This window comes from Pinus tabuliformis, chromosome 3_2 (assembly GCF_031772625.1).
Source record: "Pinus tabuliformis cultivar Carrire ecotype Pingquan chromosome 3_2, CPIR1, whole genome shotgun sequence".
Lineage (NCBI taxonomy): Eukaryota > Viridiplantae > Streptophyta > Pinopsida > Pinales > Pinaceae > Pinus > Pinus tabuliformis.
The window spans coordinates 981,008,665-981,018,910 of NC_142302.1; positions in this window are offsets into that span (position 1 = coordinate 981,008,665).

Here is a 10,246-nt window from a genome sequence, read left to right on the forward strand (position 1 = left end):
GATCCTTTCCTAACTCCATTCACTAATGAAGTGTTGGAAAATGTAGGTGGCTAGGAAGCATATTCCTTTACTGACGGGTTCTCGGGGTACCACTAGATCAAAATCACACCAGAGGATAGGAGCAAGACAACCTTTGCGACTGAGTGGGTTTTTTTTTAGTACACTGTAATGTCGTTTGGATTAAAGAATGCACCTGTGATTTTCTCAGGCATAGTCGTTGCTGCGTTTAAGGAGTTTATTCATAAGTTCCTGGAGGTATACTTTGGTGATTGGACTGTATTTGGGCTGGTTAAACACCATGTAGCAAGTCTGCACTTGATGCTGGATACCTGTCGAAGATACCAGATCGTGCTCAATCTGAAGAAGTGCTTGTTTTGTGTTCCTTTTGGGACCATGCTGGGTCATGTGGTTTGCAGATAGGGACTGATAGTATATCCCGCAAAGATCACAATGATACTGAACTTGGAAGCGCCGAGGAGTGTGAAACAACTGCGCGCTACCCTGGGACATACAAGATATTATAGAAAGTTTGTCAAAGGCTATGCCCAGATCACCGTGCCTATGGATAAATTGTTGAAGAAGGATGTCACGTTTTGTTGGAATGAAGACTGTAAGAAGAGCTTGGATGTATTGAAGGAAAAGATGGTCACTACACTAATCCTAGTCTTCCTGGATTGGAAGAATGAGTTTCACGTACATGTCGATGCATCATGTATAGCACTGAGAGCAGTACTGACACAGGCTAGTGTAGAAGACCTTGACCACCCTACCATGTTTGCAAGCTAAAGGTTATCCAAGGCAGATAAGAACTATTCCACCACCGAGCGCGAAGGGTTAGCTATGGTATATGCACTCTAGAAGTTTAGGAATTACTTGCTAGGAGGCCATTTTAAGATGTACAAAGATCATTCCACGCTAAAGTACTTGGTCAATAAGCCTCTATTGGGATGAAGAATTTGCAGATGGTTATTGTTATTCCAGTAGTATGATTTCGAAGTTATTGTGAAGCCTCGACGACTGAATGCAGGACTAGATCATCTGTCACACATCGAAACATGGGAAGAACCCACTAATTTGGGGGAAGGATTTCCTGACGCGTAGTTATTTGCAGTGCGTGTCTCGGATGGTCATTTTGAAGATATAATACACTTCCTAATGATGGGAGCTGCTCCAGAAGGATACACTATCCAACAAAATAAGGAACTAGTGGTGCGTGCGGTAGATTTCTCTGTCATAGCTGGGCATCTATACAAAATGGGGTCTAACAAGATATTGCAGTGATATGTACCTAAGTTTTAAAGAAGTAGAATCCTCATGGACACTCATGGGGGAGCCATGGGAGGACATTATGTAGGGAGAGAGACTGCACATAAGATTCTACATGCAAGATTGTGGTGGCCAACCCTCCATCAGGACTCAAAAGCATATTGAAAAGCATGTGATGTATGTCAAAGGACTGGTAGGCCATCATGGAGGGATGCGATTCCTTTGAATCCTTAGATGGCATTGCAACCCTTTGAGAAATGGGCAATAGATTTTGTGGGATCCATTCAGCCACAAGGAAAGACAAGAGCAAGATACATTATCACCGTGATGAAGTATTTGACTTGTTGGGCAGAGGAACAACCTGTGAAGGATTGCACGGGCGTGAATGCCGCAAAGTTCCTATTTGAGCATGTACTAATGTGATTTTCCTGTCCAAAGATCTTGATGAGTGATCATGGTACACACTTTTGAATGAGAAAATTAGTGTGCTAACGGAGGAATTTCAGGTATGTCACCAGAAGAGAACGCCTTATCACACGCAAGCTAACGGGATGGTGGATGTTATAGACATATTTGGGCACATCAAACCTGAACTTATATGTCGATGTATTAGGGCTCATCAACCCCTAAAAGAGTTGTTTCATACCCTAAAAGAACATAGTCATCTAAATACATCATTCCTCAAAAGTTCCATCTGAGAAACCATCCAGAAATTGCCTAAATTGAACCATACTAACTGCTCCATTGGAAAAGTACGATGCATACTGAGTGGTACACTGCTAGGGTTCGATTAATACTATTTAGGCATTCTATAGGGTGCGATGGGTGAGGATGGACAAATCTCCGAGACAGTTTGCTAGGTGGTTGCTCATGGAATCTTCTAGAAACTTCTCCTGTGCCACTTGCCTCTCTGAATTCGCCCAAGGATGAATAAGGGATCTAAGAAATCTCCAATCCCTTCTCTTATGGAACCAATTGTAATAAGTGGAATGACACTAATCCAACCCCATGGATGACTCACACCCTTGCACACATCTATAAATGGATCCCTCATTCAAGAGATCTGGAGGCTGGAATATTGTGAATTGCAAGGAAGTTCTGATAGTTTGTAATTAAATAAAGAGCATTGTATTGTTGGAGTGATCTTTTTATTTCATGAGGTGAATAAGGATTGAAGCTGGGAGGATGATGCTGGATTAGACAACTGGGTTGTAATTCTCCCTTCTATTGATAAAGTTCTTCAAGTTTTCTTCCATATGATTGTGCAATTGTGAATGTTATCATTTGTGAATGCTATCATTTGTTCATTATATATCTGATTCTATAATTTTTATGTTGTAATAGATCATGATGCTTTGACGGTTCTTTGTTGCTATACTTGTTCAGGTACTCTCCAACCGTGTTAAGTACGGGGAGGAGTTGCAAGATCTGTCAAAGGGGAGAGAGATCAAGCAAGGGATTAAGCGGAAGTTCTAGGTTGGTTCCATTATCTTTCTCTTATCTGTTACACATAGAAGAAATCATTGAATTGCTTTAAACTGTTGTTTCTAGGGTAGCTGCCAAACCTAGAGGGCTAGCATTCTTTAGGAATACTAGTTTTCCCAGAAGCAAATTGTCGACTCTACTGGGGAACGAATAGATGCTCATTTGTTGTTATTTTTTGTTTTATGTTCAATTCGATAAGCTATAGACAGAGTCTGAAGTAATCTAGGTAGCCTTCGAACTGCTGTTGCTCTACAATTGCATAGTAGATGAATGGTGCTTCAGTCAATATCTAGTTTAGTTTATGAATTACACATTTGACTTACAAGCACATCTAGATTCCATTTTGGTATCTCAGTAACCTCTCAAGACATTCCATCATACTTTTTCTCTTTATTGTTCATCAAAACCCACTTTAACTTACTAAAAACAATTGCACATTTGAGCCAAAACCCATTTCAGTTGTACTCCCTGGACCATCGCACTGTCTTCCACTATAACTCAGTATGCATCGCACCTCCTGAGTGTAGTAAGTGTGATGCATCTTTGTTTCTATGAAGCCTAGGTGTGATGACTGACTGAACTCTTTTTCCATTCTAGAAATTGAGGGTTTTTGACCTTGTTTTCAGTTTTGTTTGGTTGTTTCGCTGCAAATGAACAGTGCCTCTTTACTGAAACTTACTTGCATCACTTAGATCAGCCTCAATTACATTAGGATTAGTGAATGTTTTTGTGTATTTTTTCATCATTTACAATCCTTTGTCGAAAAGTTATTTAAATCGATTTGTTGCTTTGATATGAAAAGTGTTGTAATTGTCGTTTTTTTATCAAAAAGAGAAGTGTCGTGAATTCTTCCTTCCCTTGATAATCAATTGAACTTTTCTTCATGTATTTGGTTTGATTTTTTTATATTCGAAGTGTTGAAAGCATTTTTGTTCAAAATTTAAAAGTGTCGTTTTGAGTCTTCCTTTCTCTTTTGAAGAAGAAATTGTCAAAAACGTCATTTTGAGTGAAATATGTTAGATCTTTGCTACATTTAGTTTTCCTTTTTGGAATTTTTCACATTAAGAAAAGTGAAAACAAATAAATGCATTTGCATTTATCATTTTTTGATTTGTGTGCGAAAAAATGATTTAGGGAAATGCACTAGTGTGTGCTCTTTGCTCTTTGCTTAAAAGCACTGTTATTTTCTTCCCATAGTAGCTAGAATTTTCATTGCTCAAAATAAACAAAGATTGTTTATCATTGTAGGTTGCATCTTAGGAATTTCAGATCATCATCACGCAGTGAACCATTGAAAGGAAAACTCTAAACAAGATCAACTTTAAAATAAATTTCAATGAACCTAACAATGCTTTGGAACCTAACGCAACATATCTAGAGGTCTAGGCTAGTGATGTGTTCTGGCATCGTTAAAACTAGTGGCTATCGTTTTCATTGAAGGTTGGGTGATTCCTCCTCCTTGATATGACAAGTGCTAGCACGGACTTGTGCTCCCCGTATCGTTGCGTATATATTGGGAGACCACAATAGGCTTAAATCCTTTATCCATAGGAAACTAAGTTTGTCACCTTATTGATCGCAATCCACTGAACAAAACATTCAGGAAGATTGTTTGCCGTACATAAGTCCTTGGTAATTTATTTTTAATTTATCACCAAGGTGTATATTGCAATTTTGCGATTGGTTTGGTAATCCCTCTGTCTAGATTTTCTAGAGTAGTCACTTTCATTCCTTTTTGACTCTTTAAAAGAAAAGGTCCATCTGAGCACTTGTCTTTTCAGGCTCATTAAAAATTGAAGGAGACTAGAGTCATCTTTAGCTTTTTATCGACTCTTAAAAATTGAAAAAGCAAATTTGTCTCCAAGCGTCATTAAAATTAATTGAATTCGGAATAACATCCCTATTCCTTAGTTGATCTTAAGTTGAGATATATGGAGACAAATCCGGAGTCCACTGATGAAGGAATCCCTTTTAAAGGGAATCCTAGTCCTCTTCCTTCTTTCAGAAATATTGGTGCTCCTTATATGGCTACGTTGTCCCTTTCGAGATTGACCATTAGCCTACTAGTATGGCTATTTTCAACCTCCTTGGTTCAAAATGTTGTGATTTCTCCACAATCGAGTACACCTTCAATTGGAAAAAATCAACCTCCAGTTGATCCTGAAGTTGACCCTTTGCCTTCTTCCTCGTTTATTTCTTCCTCCCCTTCTTCCTCTTCGCTTGGTGAAAGTATTGATACTAGTAACTAGGTGGCTAAGAAGAAGAAGAAAGGGCAAGAGAAGAAGAAGAAGCCAATTCCGCAAGGGGGCAACCAAGCAACCATTGCTCCCAAACCCAAATATCCATGCATAATTTGTGCGGGAGACCATTTTCATCAAAATTGTCCTTACTTTCCTCGGATCTTGAAAGAATGGTCTTCCCGTCACACCATCCTGTGTCATCAACCTCTGGAGATCATGTTGGTAACACACCATCAACTAGTGATAGTAAAGTTCATGGACAGAAGGGAAAGGTCAAGATTCCATGTAGGTTATGTGAAGGTAACCATTCCCTTCACCTTTGTCCCTTTTTGGATGAAACCAAAAGAGTGTTGGATAACTGTCTAGCCTCACCACAACGACTTCCATCTGGTTACAGGAAACTTTCCCTAAGTCCTTCACTAGTTGAAGAACCGGCTGACTTAAATCAATCGTCGGTCAAAACCACTCTCTCTGAAAGTGAATCCTATGAGTCTATACTAGACCAAAATCAACAGGTCGAGGTAACAGTTGACCTGATTTCGCCTTCAGCTAATCGTACCTTTCTTGAAGAGAGTGAAAATGATACCGTTCAAGTTCTTTTTGTTACTTCGGATTCTAACGACCTTGGGGGCAATCTACCTTTTCCATCAAGATAGGAGGAAAACTCTCTAGTTCTTGTAACTCAAGGGGTTAATTCTCTCGTTTCTTCGATACCCCCTCCAAGTAGTCTAGTCACTTTGATTGGAATCGACTAGCAGGATCCCGCCTTCCTTCTTATGTGCCTTTCCAGATCATAGTACAAGTTTGTAAAATGATCGTGTCTGACACTATTATAGATGAAGGTGCATCAATGAGTATCCTTTCCTCAACTGCTTGGAAAGTGCTTGGTTCGCCACTGCTTGTACCTGTTACATAGAATCTGTCACGCTTTAACAAAGGAACCAGTCGACCGTTAGGGATCCTTCCTAAGTTACCTATTACTTTGGGAGGGAAAACCATTTATCTGAATGTGATGGTAGTCCCAGGGCTGTTAGATTACAATTTACTTCTTGGGCGTGACTATGTTTATAACATGGAAACTATTGTTTCAACACTCTTCCGAGTGATGCATTTCCCGCATAAAGGCAAGATTGTCACCATTGACTAGCTTTCATTTCCCAGTCCAAACATAGCTCCAAGTCAATCATCATCCCTAAATGGTCCATCTACATCAACGGTATCATACCCTCTCCCAATTTCACTTGAACCTTCATTCCATCCACGTGATAGCCATGAGTAGTCTGGTGAATGTAATGAAGCTTGGGGGGCATGCACCTAATGGTAAAGATAAGTTTCCCTGTAGGTTATGTGATTGGTCTATCACACCATTCACCTTTGTCTATTCTGGATGAAACCAAAGAGGTGTTATATAACCATCCTGCCTCACCGTTGTGACTTCCATTTGGTTACAAGAGACTCTCCCTTTCATCATGCTAGGGGCATGCAAACAATTTTTCAAGCATAGATTTTTCGTTTCAAGCTTGTGTAAAAATGAAATCGAATCCAACAATAGTTCCCCATGGTTCAAGCTTGTCTAAAAATGAACCCATTTTCAATTTTATTTTCAAGCATAGTTTTGTCGTTTCGAGCTTGTGTAAAAATGAAACTGAATCCAAGCATAGTTTTTCATTTCAAGCTTGTGTAAAAATGAAATTAAATTCAAGCATAGTTGTTTTGTTTCGAGCTTGTGTAAAAATGAAACTGAATCCAAGCATAGTTTTTCATTTCGAGCTTGTGTAAAAATGAAATTGAATCCAAGCATAGTTTTTTCATTTCAAGCTTGTGTAAACATGAAACTGAATCCAAGCATAGTTCCCTATGGTTCAAGCTTGTCTAAAAATGAACCCATTTTCAATTTTTAACCTTTGTGATTGCCATTCTATCAGCCTTTTGAGCCTTGGTTGTGTACATCCCATCGCCACCATCCCTTTGGCTGATCATACGCTCTCACTTGGTTGTTTTACCCTTTTTGAGGAACAGTTGCAATGAGTGGTCTTATTAGCCAACCTCTTCACAGAAATTAACATGTTTTGAGAAGTTCCAACATCACCAGAACTAGTTGCTACCCTAGACACCACTCGTTCCTCAAAATAGAGTCCTCTTTAAACCCTTTTCAGACTCATTAAATATGAAAAGATTGTCGAGCGCTTGTCTTTTTCAGCTCGTTAAAGTGATTGGAAAAGTCATCCCTTTTGTATTATTTTATCCTTTTTCGGACCTGAGGGATTATTTTACGAAAAATAACTTATGGAGTTTCCTTTTCATCCCTTTTCAAACTCTCTAAACATGAAAAGGACCGAGTTATCCTTGTCGTTAAACTCGTTAAAACAATAGCGACAAACTTGTCCATCTAGACGAGACCGAGTTTCACTGTCACTAGACTCGTTAAAACATTAAATAGTGACAGGTTTGCCCGAAGGGAAAATTATAGAACAAGCATATGTTATCCTCCTCAAGCTTGACAAAAATAAAGAGGTACTGGTCAGCAATGACTGGGGAAAAAAGGGAAAAAACTTGAAGAATTTATGGTAGCAAGTCACTCTTAAACATGACAATTTCACGTCATCACCATTATTGAGTTGGTTTGGGTTATTCCGTTCACTCGTCATCTCACCATTGGGCTTTCATACCATCCATATTTTGGGGTTAACGATACCAATTCATCTCAGTGTCGTTGACATGTTCAAGAGAAGTCATTCAGTTGAGAAATCACCATCCAGTTAATGTCTCATCCACTGTAATACCTCCAACCTTCTTCTTTCATGACCGCCATTCCTGAACCTTGTGTTGTCAGTTCATTTTTCACCTCCAGAAATCATTTGCTTCTTTTTGTATTGTAGATGTGGGATACATCAAGACCCTCCTACGACGAGTCACTTCTTGTCGACATCAACTCATTATCGAAGAATTTGACTTAGAAACAACCCTGTTAGTGCTTTGAAGCTTGCATACATCAATGGCAAGTTTCTTACTTCTGGCGACAGGTTGACATCAATGGCCTTCGGCCGAAAGATTTTGCGTGATGTTCGACATCAGATAATATGTTCACACCACGTGAATTGTACTGTAGTACCTTGAGGGTCATTATCATTATCGATGATTCCTCTCGTGTCTATTAACAGCTCACATCATTGGCTGGTAATCAGGCGATGTCTATCCATGTTCGACATCAAAACATCTTTTCACATGGATTGACTTGTACATCGAGCGAAGATCAAATGAGTTTGAAGACCTTAGATCTAGTTTCATCCATCTAGGTTGTGATATATTCAGGGATATAAAAACATCAAATGTACAAAGGCTCTACACAGATGATCATCCTAACCATGGATTGTGACTCTATATCTGTAGAATCACGAGTCTGTATCTACAGACGACTATCTGATCTATGTACATGAAATGAAATTTATAAAGCTGAGCATGGGAATGCCTCCCTTAGCTAGATCATGAAAAATTATATTATGATGATGTATTGTATTGTAACTTATGCAGGTCACCTTCCAGTTCGAAACTTCAGATCCTCATGATAAAGCATTTCACCCGACATGAATATTTACGACCTCATGCTTTAGGGGGAAACTGCTATAGACATAGTTGGGCACATCAACCTTGAACTTATATGTCAATGTATTAGGGCTCATCAACCCCTAAAAGAGTTGTTTCATACCCTAAAAGAACATAGTCATATGAATACATCATTCCCCAAAAGTTCCATCTAAGAAACCATCTAGAAATTGCCTAAATTGAACCACACTGACTGCTCGACTAGAAAAGTGCGATGCATATTGAGTGGTACATTGCCAGGGTACGATGCATACTGTTTAGGCCTTCTATAGGGTGCAATGGGCGAGGATGGACAAATGTCCGAGACAATTTGCTAGGTGGTTGCTCATAGAATCTTCTAGAAACTTCTCCTGTGCCACTTGCCTCTTTGAATTCGCCCAAGGATGAATAAGGGATTTAAGAAATCTCCAATCCCTTCTCTTATGGAACCAATTTTCACAAGTGGAATGACACTAACCCAACCCCATGGATGAATCATGCCCTTGCACACATCTATAAACAGATCCTTATTCAAGAGATCTGGAGGCTGGAATATTGTGAATTGTAAGGAAGCGCTGATAGTTTGTAATTGAGGAAAGAGAATTGTATTGTTGGAGTGATCTTGCTATTTCATGAGGTGAAGAAGGATTGAAGCTGGGAGGATGATGCTGGATCAGACAGCTGGGTTGTAATTCTCCCTTCTATTAATAAATTTCTTCAAGTTTTCTTCCATATGATTGTTGCTGTACTTGTGCAGGTACTCTCCAAGCGTGTTAAGTATGGGGAGGAGTTGCAGGATTTGTCAAAGGGGAGAGAGATCAAGTAAGGGATTAAGCGGAAGTTCCAGGTTGGTTCCATTAGGTTCCATTATCTTTCTCTTATCTGTTACACATAGAAGAAATCATTGAATTACTTTAAACTATTGTTTCTAGGGTAGCTTCCAAACCTAGAGGGCTAGCATTCTTTAGGAATACTAGTTTTCCTAGAAACAGTGGAAGCATTCAATAAAGTGTTGGAGAATGCAGTGACCAAGATATGCAATGCTCAGTGAAGTGATTGGGACCTACGCATACTTGCAATACTATGGGCTTATCAAATGACATGCAAGAAGTTGACTGGACAAACCCCTTTTAGGCTGTCTATGGTGTTGAAGTAGTAATGCCTATGGAATATATTATTCCTAGTGCGCGCATAATAGTGCTCATAGGTATGATAGATCACAGAGCCTTGGAGATAGGCTCACACAGTTGGATGATCTTGAGGAAGAGAGATTTCTAGCTGGATTTTAGCAACAGGTCCAAAAGCAGCGCGAAAAGGCATGGCATGATCGACATATTAAGTTGTGCACCTTTAAGGTAAATGACCTGGTTTTGTTATATGATAGTAAGTTTGATAAATTTCTAGGAAAGTTTAGGATGCACTGGTTAGGAACTTATGTCAATAAGGAGATTACTAATGGAGGAGCATACAGCTGGTCAAATTGAATGGAGATCCCTTCCCAGGAAAGGTGAATGGCAGTCGATTGAAGGCATAAACCAACGGTCAGACCATGTGACTAGATGAAGGTAGCATAGTCTTAGAGCTCCAGGCAACTGAAAGGAGGCGTAGGACTATGAACTACACTACTCAGTTTGGGGAGCTATGCGATTGGAGGATGGTGCGAAGCAAGGAAG